Source organism: Rhagoletis pomonella, unplaced genomic scaffold, assembly GCF_013731165.1.
Source record: "Rhagoletis pomonella isolate Grant_MI unplaced genomic scaffold, Rhpom_1.0 Rhpom_scaffold_00007, whole genome shotgun sequence".
Lineage (NCBI taxonomy): Eukaryota > Metazoa > Arthropoda > Insecta > Diptera > Tephritidae > Rhagoletis > Rhagoletis pomonella.
Genome location: NW_023458561.1, coordinates 53,703,460 through 53,724,369, shown reverse-complemented (window position 1 = coordinate 53,724,369; position 20,910 = coordinate 53,703,460). Strand labels below are relative to the sequence as shown.

The 20,910-nt window shown below is 32.8% G+C and overlaps 1 protein-coding gene across 8 annotated transcripts in view; it reads left to right on the top strand.

The window, feature by feature from the left end:
- The first annotated feature begins 275 nt into the window (after positions 1-275).
- LOC118743065 (kazrin) overlaps positions 276-20,910 on the top strand; it is a 152,892-nt gene continuing 132,257 nt past the window's right edge. For 7 of the 8 annotated variants that reach the window (XM_036475548.1, XM_036475552.1, XM_036475551.1 and 4 more), the window contains exon 1: positions 276-1,041. The gene's annotated coding sequence lies outside the window, so the exon portion shown is untranslated. The remainder of the gene's footprint in view (positions 1,042-20,910) is intronic. The other variant, XM_036475549.1, reaches the window with a different exon arrangement.

Genomic DNA, 20,910 nt, shown 5'->3' with positions numbered 1-20,910 from the left:
TTAGGGTGGATTTTTGTTGCTGCATTTATTACATTCTTCATTTTAGCTTTCGATTTACGCTATTAGCCAATATCTCTTTGCTCTCTACCTTCCACTAATTTTAACTGCTCACATCAAAAGCTCTGAGGCACTGCTGTTGCTCGATTGTGACTGCTCTCTGCTCTAATGACGTCAAAGCTTCGTCATCATCGTCGACATCGTCGTCGTCGTGTTCGTCGCCTCGCACTTCACACAAAACTTTAATGCCAAGGACTTTGATTGCTATTAGTAAAAATTATCCTTAGTGCTTCGCCGGATATTCACAAAGAGAGTCGCTTAGGCCGGAAAATATCGCGTCTGGTATAAACTTAGTGTTGAGTTGACAAACACACCTACCCTACATACATACATACACAATTTTTTACTATCTGTCTGTGTTGAAATAACAAATTTTACGAGCTAAAAAAGAAATACAAACAAAAGCAAAAATTTGTTATACGTCAAGTGTAAGATGGTGAATGCTAACGAAATTATGTGCAGTGCATAAAACTTAAATTATTAAATTTATTTAAAAAAAAAAACGAAAAGAAAAACACACACAAAAAAATTGTGTGAGGCGAATATAACTAAAGTACATGAATACTTATTCAAGGTCTTGCTGCAGCAGTGTTATTTACAGCTATGCTTTTGCCTGTGTGAGTGCGTTACCCAAATCCATGCTGCTTATTTACATTGCGTAGGCGTCTGTAAGTTTCCATGTGCGGTTCGCAACATTTACAAGAAAATAAATGAAATATTATATATACAAAAATAATGATAAAGAAATGACAACAAAAACCAACATGAAATCGTTCAACGGATAGTGTGACAGCCAGCGGTTGAGTTAGAGAGGGTGGCGCGCACACGCTTACAACCCCCGCCCACTCAACGCAACGCAACGCCAAAATCTACAAAACTCAATGAGAAAAACTGACAAAATTCTGTGGAAAATAAAATCGAGAGCAAATAAACGTACAGCCGGGCAGTGCGAAGTGCGACGCGAAAAGTAAGCCACTCAAGAATGTAAGCAAATCAAATATTCATGGCAGTGCACATTAGGTCAAATAATCAATTTTTCTGTGCGAAATTAATAGCAGCTAAAATCTTGCATTATTTTAATGTAAAATGATCGCAACCGTTAAAAAAAGTGTAAAGACAGTAAATAAAATGTGAAAACATGGCTTGGCTTTGGCTTTCGTAAAACAGACTTTCCTGCTTAATTTTTTTATGCTAAAATATGAGTATGTATGTTTAAGTAGTACTCGAAAATATTGTCCAATTAGCTTGGTTTTGACACAGGTTATGTATTTTCCTACCATACTCCCCCTTGAAGAGAGCTACGTAATAAAATAAGTATGTTCATATGTACACAAATGGTTTAATCCAGCGATTAATTATGGATTTATGGAAATCCTAAATTAAAAAAAAAGAAATTATTTAAGATATTTATTTAGATATGCCTTGAGGAGAGATTCCTATGCCACTTAGTATTCCCCAATTCTCCACCGATATAATTTATATTCAGAATGCTAATGCTGCTTTGTGACACTTTTACCAAAAACCGCTGCACAGTGGACTGACCCTTACATAAAAGTCAAAAATTTTGATTTTTCAAAAACTGTTTTCTGTAATGCCGTTTTTTGTGAGCCGAAGGCTCTGGTAGCCAGTGCTTAATCCTACAAGAGGGTTAGTTATTTATAATTAGTTCTCTTTTAAATAACAAAAAAAAACATATGCCTTTTTATTGCAAATAGATTGACATTTTATGGTGAATTCCCATTTGACACACGAAACGGTACTTTCGCTTTTTCAAAGACAACACATTAGAAAAAAAAAAATCATTTGATATGAAAAGTGTTTGTTAATTAAGTCAATTCGAATTTTGCGATATTTTGAGTTTAAGTATTAAATAAAATCCAAATATCAATGGAAACCCAAAAACCAGGTATGTTTCATGATTACTCAAAGAAAATAGTGAGAACAAGTAATTTTTAGCAAAAAAAAAATTCATGGTGATAAAATCTTGGTACTTTCACGAACGCAATTTTAATGCATTCGTATTTGCGTTTCAACTTTTAACAAATATGGCCCAGAACCAGGTCTAATAAACAGATTTTAGTTCCTTAAAATGTACTCCTTAAAAGCTTTTTTTATACTTTTCCCTATATTTCCTTTGAAAAGTTTGCGCCAATTCTGCAAAATTCTATGCAGAATTCACGGTGTTCAAAAATTCACTTCATGGGATAGGGCAAAATCTGAAGAGGCAGCCGAAGCGAATAATAAAAATATAAAGGCCCTTCGGCGATGTTATACAAGAAAAACTGCGTGAAAAATTACAAACTAAGATTTAATGAACAGACCTCCTCTTCAATCGCACCTATATACATATATAGAATTTGCTGTAGCTACCACAGACTAAAACTTCGAGGCTAACCGAAGATATGACTGATTTATTACTTCCCTAATACAAACCAGCTGTCGGATGCTAGGAATCGCTACGCTAAATTTTTATCGCTAAAAATCACTAAATGAATGAGGCTAGATACAACGCTCCAGGGAAGTATAACATATCCACAGTGCTTACGATTTGATATTGTATCACTTCGGTTGTCGCTTGGCATAATTTTGATCAGATATATTATTTATTGAGAGAATTTTGGCAATAGAGATTTAGCGTAGCGATGTCTAGAATCCCACTGCAGGACTTTATTATTATTGCATCTTTTTTTTAAATAAACTTACTTTAACAAAAAAACCTCAAAAAAATGATTTAGAGTATACATATATGTATATATACTGCGGAGCTATAGACTCCATAAAAATAGAAATCTTTTGAACTTTAAACTTTAAAAATCTGCTTTGCGCATACAAGTATGAGCTCAAAGTACGCATTTTTGTATACTTTTCCCCGAGACCTTTTGTTAGACTCGCATTTTATCCACATATATCAATTAAACAAATTTAAGAAAAATATTTGCGTTAGCGGTGGGCGTGGCTTCTGACATTTCGACTTCTAATTTACCTGAAAGGTGAATTTTATAGTGTGACACTAATGTGCAAAATTTGATTTCAATAGGTTCGTCCATTTTTGAGAAATTGAGTTTTATGCATCTTTCCCTACAAAGTCGACCACTGTGCGCTGGTATCTTCCCGAAAAGAATACGAATGTTTTTGAAACTAATTTGTAAAAAGAATGTTCAAAGCACTATTCACCTTGAGCACAAAATTTCGAAATTGCAATCCGTAGATTCTCTGAAGATATACTTCCAGTTTCACATATTACCACCATTAAAATGCAAGCAAATTTTGACAGCTGCTTTTGTTGCACAGCACCACTTGCGGGCCGGATAATATACTAAAATTTTGGCTAAGTTATTTCGCATTTTAGCATATTAGCGATAGCAAAAGTTAGACTCCGGCTGTTGGTCGAAACAGTTGGCATTTTGATTTCCAAAAGAACTTTATCAACAAAAAAACGTGGTGTTTTCAGGCCTAAATATTTTAGCATCTTTTCCAAATAGTTTTCCATAATTTTCGTCATATGTAATTGTTATATACAATTGCAAAAAAAAGGTTTTTTCTCCTAAGAGTTTCATGGAACTTTCGCAAATATCAACGGCAACAATTTTTTTTTCCCAACATGGTTGACAACCGAAGAAAGCTTTTCTGTTTTCGAACATCCAAGCAGCCGAACTTCAAACAACTCGCCTTTTGTAATAGCATGATAAACAAAAAAAAAAAACAGTTTTTCCTGAAACGGGCTATAAACGGGACAAAATCAGGGACAGTAACAGTTTATTACTTTTAACACTTTTATTAAAAAAATCACTCTTTAACAATTATTTTTTTACTTTTAGTTAATTACTCCTCAAATAACCGTTATTTCTGACTTTTACTTTATAAATCCAAAATATCAATTATTTTTGATTTTTGTCTAAATAGTCTGCAAGTAACAGTTATTTTTAATTTTTAAATTGTACATATGTCTTACATAACAGTTATCGAAGATTTTTATTTATAAAAGTTATAAATAAAAATAGGTCACTGACCTTTATTTTTTTACATCATGCTTACAAAAGTCATTTGTATAAGTCGTAGTAAACTTTTGTTCCCCAACACCTTCTTAACTTCGAAAATTGTTAATGACTTTTATGCGAATGATTTAAAAAGTAAAAATCGGTGACTAATTTATATTGATGACTTTTTAAAGTAAAAGCCACTGACTGATTATTATTGACGACTTTTATAAAAAAAAGTCTTCAACAACTGTCATCTAAGCATATAAATTAAAAATCAAAAATAATCGTTATGTTTTTTTTAATTTTCCATAAAAATTGCAAATAATAATTTATTTTCAAATTTGAGTCTCGGTGAAAAAAGATATCGATGGGTATGCATCATTTAGTTGTAGAACATTTCCTTCATAGTGAAATTTTCCATGACAGTTTTCATCAATAAAATCATAAATAGAAGTAAATCAGCAAATTTTTGAGGTTATGCCAATAAGTCAGTTTTGGTTTTACCTACAAATAATAAAAGGCCATTTTTTTTAATTGTAACATAGGTACTCACTTATATTTTTGTTTTCCATTTAAAACGTTCCTTTAATTATTAGAAAATGTATAAAAAAATGCACTTGCAACTTAAGAAATAAACTGGTTGCGGGTTTTTCATTTTACAAAAACAAAGTGAAGTTTTTGTCATTTTAGAGTATTCTCCACCGAATGGCGACAAAAAATAAAGTAAAACTGCGTTTACGAAATTGGACTTTCGCACAGCCAAATGAATGATTTGACCTAATGTGCAGTGTTCAGCGGTCGCGTACACTCTTATTTGTGTTTATGTATTTATTTGTGTGAACGTGCGCGTTTATAACTATGTATGTACCTTAATATGAACATTTATATGTACATACGTACATACATATATATATTTGTCCATTTGTAATCGTCTGCCATTACTTTGTATTTCATTCACGATTTTTGCAATTGCTTTCTCTTTGGTAGGTACATTTCATATTCGGCGCATGTATGTATGTCCATATGTATGTAAGCGTGCAGTTAGTTGTGCGTGCGCCATGAAGTATGCTATGCCACCCACGCACAACTAAACCCAGCCATGTAGTATACCTTAAGCACAAATATTTGTTATACTCAAACGCTCAGCGCATTAAATTTCTGCCTTTTTCCTTTATCTACGCGTATTTTCGTTGTTATGTGCTTTAAAGCAAGCTGGCATTATGTACTTTTTGCAGTTTCAGTTTGGCTGAACAGTCTCTTGACACTTCAACGCAATGGATTACAGATTGGAATTTCTTTTTTCTTATTTTTTCTTACCCCGTCTGTCATCTCTCCGCTCCTGCGGTGTCAATCTCTTTTGTATTCTGACGCACGTAAATTACGAATTTTCCAGCAAATTTCAATTGCTGCTGAGTCTAAGTGTGGTTTGGTTGGCATCTCTGTTTTTTATTGGCTACGCATTTAGCATTTTATTAGTCTTACTGGCATGTCAATGTTTCTTTTGGTCAGTGGCTTTAATGCTGGCGAATGTTGTTGATAGCTCTGCAAAGTGAAATACATATTTGTGCTTTGTGGATTTAATATTTAATTAAGGAGTTTGCTGAGTTTTATTTGGGCAAAAGTAATTTGACCAACGCGTGGTTTTTAAGGCTATGTACTTTCCTGAAGGTTCTGGCTACGAATGCATAGTCTGGGTTGGTGTATTTTGCAGTGGATTGTGTTTTATGGGTGTTGCGAAAATTTTCATTTTACTTTCAATAAACGCATATACATATCTGTCTTTAATTTGGGACACGTAAAGTTATATTGCGCAATCAATTGTAGCAAATTGAAGAAAATTTTATCGCCTATCGCCACGATGTCACTTCTTCGTCACTGTAGGAAGTTATCAAAGCGATAGTTACTAATTTCATAAAATCAAGAAAATATTTCTGTCACTTTTCTATATTCTTAAAGATACCCGGCCGATTTTTAAACTGTGAAGTTTTGAAAATTGGCGAAGCAAATATTGGAAGTTCTTTTAAGTAAAGTACATAAGTATGTATTTTTATTTTTTCAATTATTTTTTATTTTTTTATTTACGTGCAAGCAATCATAATTCATGGGGAAATTATACCATTATTATTATTATTTATAGTTTCACCATGATCATAGCCGAATAAGACATAATAGTATTTTTTTTAATTTTAACAGAGGCGTTATTTGATTGCCTTTTTACTATGAAGTATTGGTACTGATTTTTAAAATGTCTATGTGGTTGGAATCTCATAAAATATGGGTGCGTTTGAGCTAGTAATCTGAGCCGACAGCAGGATGACAAAGACGTAAGTCTGCGGCTGTGGTTGCAAGCTCAAAGGTATCCCAAAATTCTCTAAAATTTAAGCAACCCAAACATCTTTTTTAACACTTTCTACGTTACCATGATTCCTCTCGAAATAGTTTCTAATTGCTGTATCGCTTTCGTTTCATAAAGACGTAACGGCCTGGTGGAACAGTTCTTCCCGAGAGCGGATAAGAATTCAAAAACTAGTGATATCATCGGCGTTGATTTTCACAAAAATGTCGTGTCGAAATAGTAACTTCCGCAATAGAAAATGCTTGCAGGGATGTGGTGTTAAATATTTAACGCCCTGGTGAAGGCATGCACGAGAAAATGAATTAAATAAAATTTATGACATAAACATAATACCATCACTCATGTTACCAGCCAATTATGTGAATCGTGATAAAACAAGAAAATTATCCGGAAAAGATGGGTACTTTTGGCTTATGACGGGCCCAAAGCAAGAAAATTATTCATACAAAATTCTTGGAGTATATAATCCCATTTACTTTCACCTGCGCTTTATTGCTTTTAATTTAATATTATTTACTTTAAGTTACATCTCGTTTAAAAGAAATTTTTATTAAGAGGACTTTTCACCGAAGCTTGTACGAAAATGCAGGCGATTTCAGTTTTACTAATATCGCTATTTTTTAGTTCGAATATCATCGTGATAAAAAAAACAAATACCCCTCGGTTCCTCTCTTCATGAATCTATCGGTGTGTCAGATGTTAGTTAGCCAAATTTACATGCATATGTTCTATACATTTAGAATGGCTTATATTATTAGGACTACCCTGTAGGGAAACGAGCTAGTGCGGAACTGGTTCGGTTCTAGTGCGTTTGGAACCATGAATAGTACGCGTTAATTCTCTTTTGCATGCTAGCGACTGGCGAATTTAACATTGCGATGTCCTGGGAAGTGTCAATTGTCCCCGTTGCATCCCTTTGGCTCTAGTTCCGAACCAGTTCGAAATTCCACAGATAAGATCTAGTTCGTTTTGCACCCCTTTTTCTATAGTTCCGAACCAGTTCCAAATTCGACAGATGAGATCTAGTTCGTTCTGCATCCCCTTTTCTTTAGTTCTAAACCAGTTCCTAATTCGACAGATGGGATCTAGTTCGATCTGCATCCATTTTTTATGTGTAGTTCCCAACCTGTTATAAATTCGTCACCTTAGATATATATTTCTAATCAGGCTTGTCGAAACATTTCCCTTTTATATTAAATACGATCGGTTGAAGGAAGGACAATACCATCACAAATGTTTAAACGCATTTATTAAAAATTTATAAACCACATTAGTAGTAGTAGTAGTAGTATTAAACTTAAGTAGTAAGTAAAAAACAAAAGTGCGTTCTGCTTAAAAGTAACAATATTAGTTCACTTTGTCTTACTTGTCTAGATTTAAGCATATTGATTTTTAAGTAAATTCAGTTCTTTTTAAGCTTATATGTATATGAAGTACTTCGAAAGTTTTTGTCGTACTTAACTTAAATAAGATATACAGTCAGTCAATAAAGTTTAGGTACAGTGAAGTTTTTACAATACCGGCAACTATTTTTTAATTTTTTATAAAAAATCAGAGTCCCAAACCTTATGCGAAATTAAAGAAAACTCTGTGAATTTCCATCCAAGTGTTGCAATTTGCACTCTTTAGAAAAAGTTAAGTACTCAGTTATTTGCCGATTAAATTTTAGTATAACGAAGTGCAAATTTGAGGTAGCTAGGACTTACCATTGATATTTAGCAATTTTTTTTTTGTTGTTTGGTAAGTCCTAGCTTCCTCACAGTTGAACTTCATTATACTAAAATTGAATGGGCTAAAAAACTTTTTCTAGAGAGCGTAAATAGAAAGTGAATTATTTTAATGAAATTTTGCAGAATATCTTAAATTTTGCACAAGGCTTGGAATTCTGATTTTTGGGGATTTTGTTGTAGAATGGACCATATTTTTATAAAAAATTACCGAAAACTAAAATATTTAAAAAATAGTTGCCCGTTTTGTAAAAAATTCGTTGTACCTAAACTTTATTGACTGACTGTATTAAGGTAGCTGTGCTAGATTGCATAAAAAAAATTAATTTGTCTTTTCTTAAAAAAAAGGTGGCTGGTGGCTTGCTTTTTTAAATAAATTTAGTGAGAAAGTGATAATTATTTTGACACTTTTTTTTTAAATGCCTCCTTTTCTGCAACTGCATTGCCTTTCCAATGGTCCTTCAGGATCTTGGCCTTTGTTTATGGAATCACTAAGTATAATGATTATTAAGCAACTCAAAAACTATACCAGCGTGATTACCGACGTATCCTTTTGAGAGTTAGCCGCACCCTTATAAGCGTAATAAGACCGAAACTTTTCAGGTCAAAATTTCAGTAGGTTGCGTTCGTATGGCCTTTTCAATTTTATAAATTATCATTATTTTTAAGTGGAAAAATAAAACTGAAAATTAATGATAATCTCTGCGCGAAAAAATAAAAATCATAAAATAATCATTATTTGTAATGCCTAAAATAAAAATCAAATAATAGTTATTTCCGTTCGAGCGAAAAAATAAAACTCAATAATAATTCATAAAATAATGAATAAATGCTGATTTAAATTATTTTACTCATAATGATTACCTTCCCTGCTTTTAAAATTTAAAATAGAATAGTTTAGTGAAAGTACCACATTTCACTGCGTTTGGACTGGTGCGGAACTAGTTACTATCGGACTGGTTCGTTTTTGGCAAAAAAGAACTAGTACTGAACTAGAAATCTGGTTCACTAGTTCGTGTTTTCCCTACAGGGTAATTACAATCCGGCGTATATGGCCTTGTATATTTCGGTGAATTTGGAAATTTTATTGTTGTAATATGCACATTTAGAGCAAAACTGCTTTTAACTTTAGAGTCAATTTTTTTTTGACCGACCCAACCTTCGCTTCCTCTGGAAAGGATATATCAGAAATCAAGCTGCTATAGCTTCTGAGTTTTTCGAATGCTAATTTTTCTCAAGTGAAAAAATAAAACTCGATAATAAGTGTTATTTTTGATCGAAAAAAATAAAAGACTAATAATAAAAGTTTCCTTTGAGGGGAAAAGAGACCTCAAATATTTATTATTATTTTTAATTTCTATCGGTTAAACTCGAAACATAAAAATCATTGCAAATTACAGTAAGACGCGCGAACACATATACGTGAGTATAGTTAAAATTATTTTACGACGATTACAACTTGTAAATTTTTTAGGTTAAAATTTAGAATCCCTGATTTAAATGAAAACTTAAAAAATATATTCTAAAAAAAGTATAAATAACCACTCATGCTTTTATACCCGTAGTTGCGTATGTAACGTATACGCCCCGTAGCACAATATGCAGTCATCTATGCCAAAAAACAACACTTAAAAATGAGCCGGGTATGCAACATTTAGTTTCGCCTGAACTTATATATTTTACTTGGTTCAATGAAGTTAAACTTGTTCCGCCCGTATTGACTAACTAAACGCACACATTTTTGAAACCAAAAATTTGGGAAAAACCTAACTAAAACCGGCTTGGAAACACGGAGTCAATCACCCTATATATATATACTTATTTATGTACCTGTAAATTCGAAAAATTGTAATTTCTCTTATCGCATAAAGTAAACAGAATATTGTATTTATCTAAACATATTATTAAATTAACTACGTATAACTTTCTGTGTCACAAATCGCAAATTTTATCACTTCCAAACTCCATTATAAGCTAAAGTTTCGAACATTTTCATAAAATTAGCTTCTTGTACTTTCAAAAGTAAAATAAAAAAAGAAACTTTATTCACGAAAGACAAGTCGAACTAATAACGATCTACTCAACTAACAGAGCTTACCTAAAGTATGCCTCATCTATACATATCTACTTATACAACTGTGAGTACTTTGCGAAATATTTATTATTTGTTTTTGAAATTTTCAAAGACATTTCGGTATATAAAGTAAGAGGACGAAAGCAAATCCAACTACAAGTACGGCTCGAGGAGGAGAGAAGAATGCAGAATAAATATTGGAATATTTTCGTTGATGGCGATAACTGCAAACTTTTCTTGCAAGACGTTCAAAAACGCACGCAAGGTGGGTGCATAACAACCAAAAATGTATGCAAAACATGCGACGGGCACCAAATGCATGTCATATACATACTTATGTACATACATATGTACGCAGCGTGCGAAGGTAAACGGGAAAACTTTGTTGCACAATTTGTTGGATTTGAAGGAAATATACTCGGCTGTCAAACGCACGAGTAAACATATATTAATGTATATATGTATGTATAAGTATTTGTGCTTACTTATCCTTTTTCCGACAAGTTTTTTTCATTTTTTTTTTGTTTTTCTTCTTAATATTGCCTGAGCCTAGGAACCATGCCATTTCCTGTCACATCAGTTCGTCATTCGATTTTTGTATTGCATGGGAGTTTCGCATAAGTATTAATGTATACACAACTATATGCATATGTCAGTGTATGACACATGTATGTATGTACGTATGTAAATGCCATTACGAGAGCGTTGCACGCAGCATTCCCCAAACGCTGACAGCTGTCAATTTTTTATTTACTACTTTTTTCTCAACTTTATCAGCTGGCTGTCAAGCAATTTTCCATATGCGACAAGCTCGTTTGTGGAAGTTTTACGTGCCGACATATGAGACGCAAGTGTTCACAATGGCATATGTATAAGTGCATATGTATGTATGTATGTTACCTGTAGAATATTGGTTTAAACTCGGTGTACTCAAAAAACTAGACCTAGATGGTTGTAATAGGGTTGTCAGACCTTCAATGGTTGATTTCATAGATAGTTTTCGATAGTTTTAACAAACCATCCATTTTCAATTAAAAAACACTAACTGTCCAACTTTTTTGTCTTTTATCCTGCTCCTTTTTTGAGCGCTTTCCTGTTGCGCTGCATAAGCAGTTTAGAGCGCAACGGTGGAGTAACAGTATAGATCTCTCAATTTGTGTCACAGAATTAAGAAGCAGAACACGAATTGGAGGAGAAGCTCGGCCAAACACGAGGAAAACATTAAATCCCCAATCATTCATTTATTGAAAACAAATATGATATACTGTTCATCCCCAAATAACCTATGATATAATTTTAAAACTATTAAGGAATTTCTCTTAAAGTGAAAACAGTCTTCAAAACTTCGAAAAACTCAAAACTTTTATTGAGAAGGCATGACTTCTATGAAATGAAAAATTCGGGTTTGTTCGACGAAAAAATCCGGTATATTCGATATTCGAAAAACCAATATTTCAAAACAACCGCCTATAGATATATAAAAAAACGGCGGAAATCGGTTTGGTAAAACCGAGTCAATCACCCTAGTATGTATGCATTATACGCGAAAGATTTTTTGTCATATCATCAAATCTATACCGTTCGTTATATGAAGTAACGTTTTATTTTTTTCGAACAGAGTTGCCACCTGATAAATAAATAAATTCAAATTATTAAATAAGTTAAAGCAATTATTAATTATTAGGAGGGTTGCCACCTGTTTTAAGAACGGTATTCAACTTGAATTAATGAAATTACATAATGTAAATATGTGTGTCAGTAGAAAAAGATTTATCAAGGTTTTCGTTTTAAAATATTTTGAACAGGGTTGGCACCTGTTTGAAAAGTCGAATTAATTAATTTATATTAAGGTATGTATGTATAAGCTATATGGAGTATTAAAGTCAAACTAAATTCGGTAACATATCCACCGTTTGAACATTTGGAATACTATTAAAGAGGGTTACCACTTGTTTAAAAAGGTAGAAATTAAATAGGTTTAATGGCTTTATTTCTGAACTATATTTAAGAGAATTTCCACGTATTAACAAAATCTATTTTAACTTAACTCATCAGGTAATTGAATTAAGTATCACATTGTCAGACGCAAGAGATTTTTTTATTTCGTAACTATATTAGCAGGGTTGCCACCTATTCGAAAGTCGAATTTAGCTAACTTTTACACAAGTCCGAAGACGAATATAATACGAAGACGAGTGCGAACACGAAGGCGAACGCTAATACGGGAACTTAAGCTAATAGTACAAGTAAAACAAAATTCTGCAGTATGAAAACAATGCAGAGGAGTCAAAGTAGTGACAGATGGCGCTGGTTAAATTTTAACTCATAGAAGATACTCGTAGAGGCATATATTTGTTAGCTGATGGCGAATATGATTGAAGTTCATGTGGTTATACTTTTCTATTGCTAATTACTTTGTATTGGTATTGATTCATTGAGTTCATTTCAAACAATCAAAACGAATATTTCATGCATAATTTTTAATTTTAATGTGATCTTAATAATATCACGTATTCTACGTTTAGGTTTATAGTTGCGGCTCCGAAGTCTCTGGAGTGATTCTCTTTTGCCAGGGGCAAGTCTTATGTATAGGTAAACAAATTGAAATACAATTAAATGAGACTTTGAAGAAAGAAGAGAGAAAATAAAAAAACTACAAACGCAGTTTTACTATATTTGGCCCCTATATATTTATTGGTTTGTGTGCTTTGAAATTTTTAGATTTTTGTCGCACGGCGTAGTAGTCAAAAACTAATGCCGGATTTCCACTAGGCATTAAATTGTAAAAATGACAAATGACAAAGTTGGACATTGAAAGATAATCGCGTCATTACGTTAAAAAAATAGTTATTAAGTGAAAATCTTTTAGTTTGTGATAGGCTTGTCTGATCTGTTCTTTTAGTGTAAATAAAACGACGTTATTTCACTTACGGCCCAACGTTTCGTAAGTGAAATAACGTCGTTTTATTTACATTAAAAGAACAGATCAGACAAGCCTATCACAAACTAAAAGATTTTCACAAAATACAAACTGATCGGATATACATAAATAATAGTTATTAAGTTCATTTCCACATGACATTTTTTTTTAAATGGCATACATTTTTTATCATTTCAATGCTTATGGGAATTTCAGCATGAGAGGATTTTACTTCACGTCATCACAATTTATTTTACAGTAGTTTAAAGTTTCTACTTTTTTTAAATCAAATATTCACTTTTACAAATCGAAAGCAAACATTATACAAATATTTAGTATTTTAATTTAACAACTTATTTTTTCGATTTCGACTCCTTAACCCATCCTAATGAGTTTTTTTACATTTATTTTAAAGAAGTCCCATACAAATTCTTGTTAGAGAATAAAATCGTCCCGGAAAAATGCTAAGCAGAAAATTGATGTTATGTACTTATGTAATTAGATTTTGTACCAACTCGTTGTAACGTGTTGAGATGGAAAAAAAACTATGCTCTAAGGCATTACTATTAGTGGTATTCACTCTGTCACTCCTTTGCTACTGCCAGGCGGATTCACCGTGCTATTTACGAGTGTACTCACCATGTGTCTTTCGCATACTTTTTTGGAGTATAGCAGATAAAAAGCTTTTCGAAATGATGCCTATTAGATAAAAACTATTTCCCTCCTGTCATCTACTATTCCATATGTCATCCTGGTGCAGAGGTGACGATTTTGACAGCAGTTTCGTGTACCTTCCAGGTTTAGTTATAAGTATTTAAAATCGAAATTTGAAAGCGAGACAAAACCATAGGAGCAAACAAACTTCCATATTTGCACCAATTTACACACACAAGCGCCCAAACAAATAAAGGGAAACTCCATGCAGTAGTAGGATGGCGCGCACCCGTCTTTCAACTCCATACGCTTTATGCCTTATTTAATGCAATCCGGCATAAGTGCCCGGTATTTTATTTTATTTTTTATCAGACTATTTAAATATGTTGCCATTTCTGTGCACATCTTTACGAAGCGTATGCTCACGCATACGGGCGTATTTACTAGGATCCTATTTAATGCTAGTTTGCGCATACACGTGCCGCTAGTTGAACATCGATCAACAATTTCCTCGGAAATGTAAATGCCATAAGGGAGAGAAGAAAAATAATGGATTGCGAACTTTTTCTGGACACTTAAAAGTTTTGCGAAGAAAACTATTTAAAATCTTAGATATGTACGAGTATACTTTGATTTAAGAAGTACATATATAAACTTTTAAGACTTTAGTAATTTCATTTCAAAGTTGGAAAGCACACAGAGAACAACAGTGCGAATAAAATTCTTGCAGACTTCGTTTTATTAAATATAATCAAATGTGGAGGATCTTAACAATTTTTTAAAGCGGGTTCAAGTCCCTACTCTTTAGTCTAATATCACCTGTTTTTTAGTCTTGAAGCCGCCGCCGAAGAAATAATTGGATTTCAATGATAACGAAAGAGCAAATAGAGAAAAGCCTGAAAGTTTTATTCGAAGGTTAGGTTGTTCAAAGAAGATTCCAGAACCAAATCGTGTTCCTATAAGGACTACCCCGGTGACTTAATGACCGATATGCAGAAAACATTTAAATATTTAATTCAACAATTTTATTGAGCTTGAGGCCGTTTTAATGAAAATTTTTGCGGAAAAAAGCAACAATTTCCATTTTGGTAGAAGTTATAGCTGCCATTTCGAAGATCTCTAAATCTCCTCATCCGACTTTTTCAACTGTGATTCGATCCAACGACCCCAGCTGCCTTAGGCCGATGCCAATGAGCGGTATTTATACTATGTACTTCAATAGTATTTCATATGTTACTGAGCTAAGCTCGCCACATAAACTGTTGTTGCTTTTTCCACTTATTTCATATGTTAAGCTAAACACTTAAGCTAAACACTTAACACTAATGTGCGCTTCAAATATTACCTTTTGTGTGTGGGTAAGTCTCAGCTTGCTTTTGTTGTATTTCCAAGTAGACTATTACATGCTCCTTGGGTAGCAAAAGCTTCGTTGTCATTATAATCAACGCTTGAAATGTCCATTTCGGTATATTTTCACTGCCAACATCCGCCCACAAACACACAATTTCAAACATAATTATCATTGAAGCATTCCAACGTAGCCATTATCGGAGAGTGCGGCACGCTATTCTGCTGATGAAGTTCATTTATTGTCAACAGCAGCAGTAGGAGCTTTGCTTTAGCAATTTAACTGCACTCACTTATTTTGATCAGATTTTGTAGATTTTCATGTGCTGATTGCAGAAAATCGTGCACTAGCACTCAGTACCACCAACGTGCCGCACAATGGTACAGCCCCATAAATTTTTTGGAAAAAAATAAATGTAGGTGGCATAAATTCTCAATTTTCCGTACGCATCATGTTTGGACAAAAATCAAGAAAGAATCGAAGAATTGGCGTGATCGATTTATTTTAAAGCATACAAATCTAACCTTAAAAATTCCTTAAAATGCCATAAAAAGCGCACTAATGAATATATGACTCCGAAGTTTGGTCCACATGTTTTTGGTAACGTTATGTGTGAACCCTCATATTTCAAAGCATACCCTCCATAAAAACCCAACTTCTAAAAAGCCATACAAAGCGGACCGATGAAAATATTACGTTTCGAAATTTTGCCTATATTTTAGTAATAATATTATTCCATGCAAACTTATCCTCAAAAACTCCATAAATGAGATCATCATTATATGAGGTTATGTTAAAACCCGCAAATACATGTGAGCAATTTTTTTTTTTTTTCAAAAATCGAAAGAAAATATTCCGATATTATTTTTTCTATAGCCTTAAGACGTAAGAAGACCGAGAAAACAAAGTGTTTAACCGTAAAAAGTGTCAAACTCGGCATTTATAAAATACAGTCGAAACTGGACAAAAGTATTGACACAGTGAATTTTTCCTAATATATGCAAAGTATTTTATTCTATTTTTTTTTCGTAAAAAAGATAAAAATAAAATTTCTAACTTTGTGCAAAACTCAGAAAAATTGTTTTAATTTGCATACTAATTTGGAATTTTCTCCTCAAAAATATTTTCCGAAGTAAAATTTCCTAAACCTATTCAGCTTGATGCACATAATGCAATATTTAATTTATCTTATCAATTAAATTAAATTAAAATATTGAAATATGTGGCAACCTTTAAAAAAATAGTTTCGGCCGTAAGCCTTTTAAAACGTCTTCCTTTCGACAGCCGTATTGCAATATTTACTTTATCTTATCAATTCACTTAAACTGAAATTTTCAAACAGGTGGCAACTCTCTAACTGTTTTCTTTCTATATTTTAAGTTAAGCCTCTAGAAATACATCGTGGGAACTGCATTTCAATTTCATGTATTAGTCTTCGAGTGATGCGCGTACAAACATACAGACGGACAGGCAAACAGACAAAAATTCTAAAAATTGTTGATTTGGCTTCTGTTGCTCTAATTATTTTTCTTTAATATCTATAATGTAGAGACATCGGCCTGTTTCAAATTTATTATATTTTATACATTGCGAAAAATTCTCTGTGCCACTACTTTTGTCCAGCACTGTATGTAAGAATTGAATGTTCAACATACAGAATTTTTCCGCCAAAATCCCACTGTGTGCTGCTCAGAGCACTATCTGCTGAAAGGTTACATTAAAATCGCTTCATTTATTCATTTGTTGAACTTTGGCGCAAAATTCCGTTGGCGCCATTTCACACAACCGTCAAATCCCTTCGCTTACTTGCTGCTTGCCATTTCCAGCCAATTTCCTGAAAAACTGAAAATGTTATTAAAGTTATAAATGGTACGGTGCCGCTGCTGCTCCATTCTTATTTCGATCTAATTTTTTTTTGCTGTTGCAGCCATCGGTGAACGCGTCAGCCGCAAGCAATTCGCAATTGAATTTTCTAGCTACAACAAAGGGAAACAATGAAACGTCTAAATAGAATAAAATTGCTGCACTTGCAAACGACACCAACCATAGATATATTTAAGTATGTATGTATGTATGTAACTGCAGGAGCGACAGCAGTAACAACAACGGCAGTTGTTAATACAGGCGAAAAACGGGCTTCACTTGATACGACCTTCAGTGTTCAGTACTCAAATAGCTGGAAGCGCTAATTTTGCGCAGCTCATTTCTTTCATTCGTGAACACAAACATTTTCTTAGCGCTTTGTTTTGAATATTAAAAATTCATGCTGGTCAGTGAAATATGAGGCAATGGAGCGTAGCAAAGCAAAGAGCTGTGGGAGCTGCTATGGCACTTACAAAAGACATTGACGATGATAAAGCAGCGCCAGCGGTTTTCATGCACTAAAATACAAACGTTTGTGAACTTTAGAAAGAAAAAAAGACAACAGCAGAAATTACCACCAAAGCCCTTAAGGAAACACGGCAGTGTTGTAAAAATGCAGCAATGAAATAAAACGAAGAAAGATGTTTTCGTAAAACTGGGCCAACACTGAGCACACACAGAATCACTATTAACCTAATTTCTATGTAGTTATGTATGTATGTATATGGAAATGTATTATATTTTTTAGAGTAAAATCGCCGTAAAATATTTAAAAGAATTGGCGGATGCTGTGTTATATTTTTTTAGGGTAAAAACGGCGTAAAATATATAAAAGAATTGGCGGAAATATTGTTAACATGGAGCAAAAGTTGGACACAATCAGCACTGCCGCAGCTGAGGTTTCACAATTCGAAACTTGTTACCATGGTGGCAAAAAAAAGTTATTCCCTTGTCATTACATTAAGAAAATAGTTTAATTATTTCAACTCTTTTCTCAAGAAAAAAAAACTGTTTGTAAATTACAACGCGGGACTGAAAGAAACTTCGCTTTCCTGTTATAATTCGGCAATCGGTTGTACGTTTGCTAGTCGAATGTTACTATCCGAATAGTTAATTCTCTTCGATTATTCGAATAGTCTTAAAGCTACGATTATTCGAATAACTTCTTAAAATATTCGATCGTTAACGAACGAATATTCGAACGTTCTTTGTCAAATGAAAAAATTACAATTATTAAATTTTGTTGTTGCTGAATAATTACAATATTTTCTCAAAACAAAATTATATTCATACATTTCAATTTATATTTTAATGTGTACATATGCATACATACATATATGTACACACATTTCAACTTTCAAGTATAGGGCACCCGTGATAAATCGAATTTTACTATTCGAATAGCATCACATTCGTTTAATTCGAATATTCGATTAACCGAATATCTAGAGCTCTAATATTTCTACATATAATAATTAGTTATCTTTATCTTTGTATTAATAAAAATTATAATCTCAATCTTAATTTTAATCTTAACCTTAACCTTAGCCATTACCTTAACATTGATATTACCTTTAATCTGAATCATAATCTCAATCTTAACCTTAATCTTAATCTTACTATATATATCAAAAGTGTTTGGCTTACTAATTTTGTATTTCTTCATTATACAATCTATACACAGTTCGATGTCTGAAAGGCACTAATTTCTTTAAAGTTCAACTAATTTATTCGCGAGCAGCTCCCTTTCATTTTTCAAAATAAATGCGAATAGTTTGAATGCAAAAACTTTCCAGCTTTTCTTGAGTGGTGCATGCTACTCACATGTCAAACAAACTTTACTACCTAACTATCTACTCATTTCGCCACTTCACTGTACCTACTTGAAGTTTGCTGACAAGTATGTACATACATACATATGTACATACATGCATACAAACATAGAGATGTAAATGCCAATGACTAAGAAATTTACATGTGTTGCATTTTGTATAAAAATAATGGTAATGGTGTTGAACATATCTTAAGAAGTTCTTTCCACTCATGCAAGCAGACATGCATACTCGCGTAACCTAATTCGGTAACTTACATGTGTACAACACTAAAAATTAACATTAAAGTATTTTTTATTGCAAGTCAAGAGCACTACAGACTGTCAACAACATCAGGCATTCAGTGAGTGAGTGAGTGATTGAGTGCTGAAACCCCAGTTATGGAGTACACATACTATATGTATGTATGTAAGTACAAACACACGCCACACATAAAAAGAAAACGAAAATCTTGCAGCGCTACTAGTAATAGCACAGCATGCATGAAGTCTCGAATCAACAACAGCCACTCCCCCTTTCTCCCACCCCAACTCAGTTGCCTTTTACCAACCAAAAGTTTCAACTTTATGGCGCGATTGTGAGTGCACGCAACAAATATTTTCATTCAAAACCATCAACAAAAATAATACACACATTCCTACATACATACATACATACATTTTATTATCATTATTACAATTATTATTGCGCATACGCCCCGCTGAGCAGCTTGCAATAAACTTTTGAATGTGAATGCGAAGCAGAGTAACTAGGAAATGAATGATGAAAGAAACGAAAGAAAAAAAGCAAATACATCTCAGTGTGCGATAGGAAGACGGTGTGCTATCAGTGTTGACAGAAATTTTTCGTGAAAAAATCTGCCAAGTGAAGATTACTTCTTCAAAAATCGTAACAAAAAAAAATTAAAAAAATTGCAAACATATACCTATCCCATCCCATCTTTTTGAAAATTTTAAGTAAAAAAATTTAATTTTTTTCTATGCCGCCAAAACGTTTATTAAGTCCATAAAGTATGCATAACAAGCAAACACAATTTAAAAAATTTTTGACATAACAATTGCAAAAAGCTCCAAGAAAAAGAAGTAGAATTAGAGAATAATTAATATAAAAGAATGCTCCAATCTTTTTAAACGTGGGATCTCGCGTTCTCCAAAATTCATTTGATCCTAAAAAATCATACGAGGATGGAAAAAAAAGCTTATTACATCTAGTCTTGAATGCCGTGTGGAAATTTCTTAAAATAAGAATTGGGGTTCAAAATGTCGGACAAAAAATATGAAATTTAAAAATTGAAAAAAAAAATATTGAAAATGCCATCATATTCTACGAAAATTTTTGCCTCAACAGTCTGTTGAGTAAATTTTGTTTAGAAACATAGTTTCTGAGTAAAAAATTTATAAATATTCAAAATTTGTGTATTCTTGGGCGGGGCACAAACTAAAAAATTTAGCAGTTAAAGTGGTGGTATCCATCTTATTACCAATTTTTTATTTAAATTAAACTGAGAAAAATAGTTTTTCACGTCTGCCGTTGAAACCACTAGAAAATTTTCAAGTGCTGCCAGAAGTCTTCACAGTGAAGATTTTTTTATCTAGAATTTCGTTTCAATTTTGATATCTTCAGTTTAAGATTTGGGGAAATTTTTTTTTTAAATAATTTTTCATTTTTAAGGTATATCCTCACTTCTGGCAACACTGTGTGCTACATACATACATAAGTACATATACACACACACCTACATATTTGAGAAGAGATTCTTCAAAAGCAAGTGTTTGCTTAAATTGGGACTTTATGTTGACGTCTGTAGGTGGCTTTATGGGCAATTTTTGCCTTTATTATTAAAAGCAGATTTTTTTTGTATACCTACATATAAATATTTAGCTTTATTTGCGAGGCCATTGCCTTCTTGGCTTTTTTATGCGCGAACATAAATACACTAATACCGACTCAATTTACACATTAATATAAAAATATATTAATGTTTATCTACAAAATTTGTATGTATGTATGCAAGCATATTTATATATGTGCAAATGTTTATACGTTTTTTTGTACGCTAGTATGCGTGCGCCGCCGCAAGATATTCTTGCTGTGTTTTT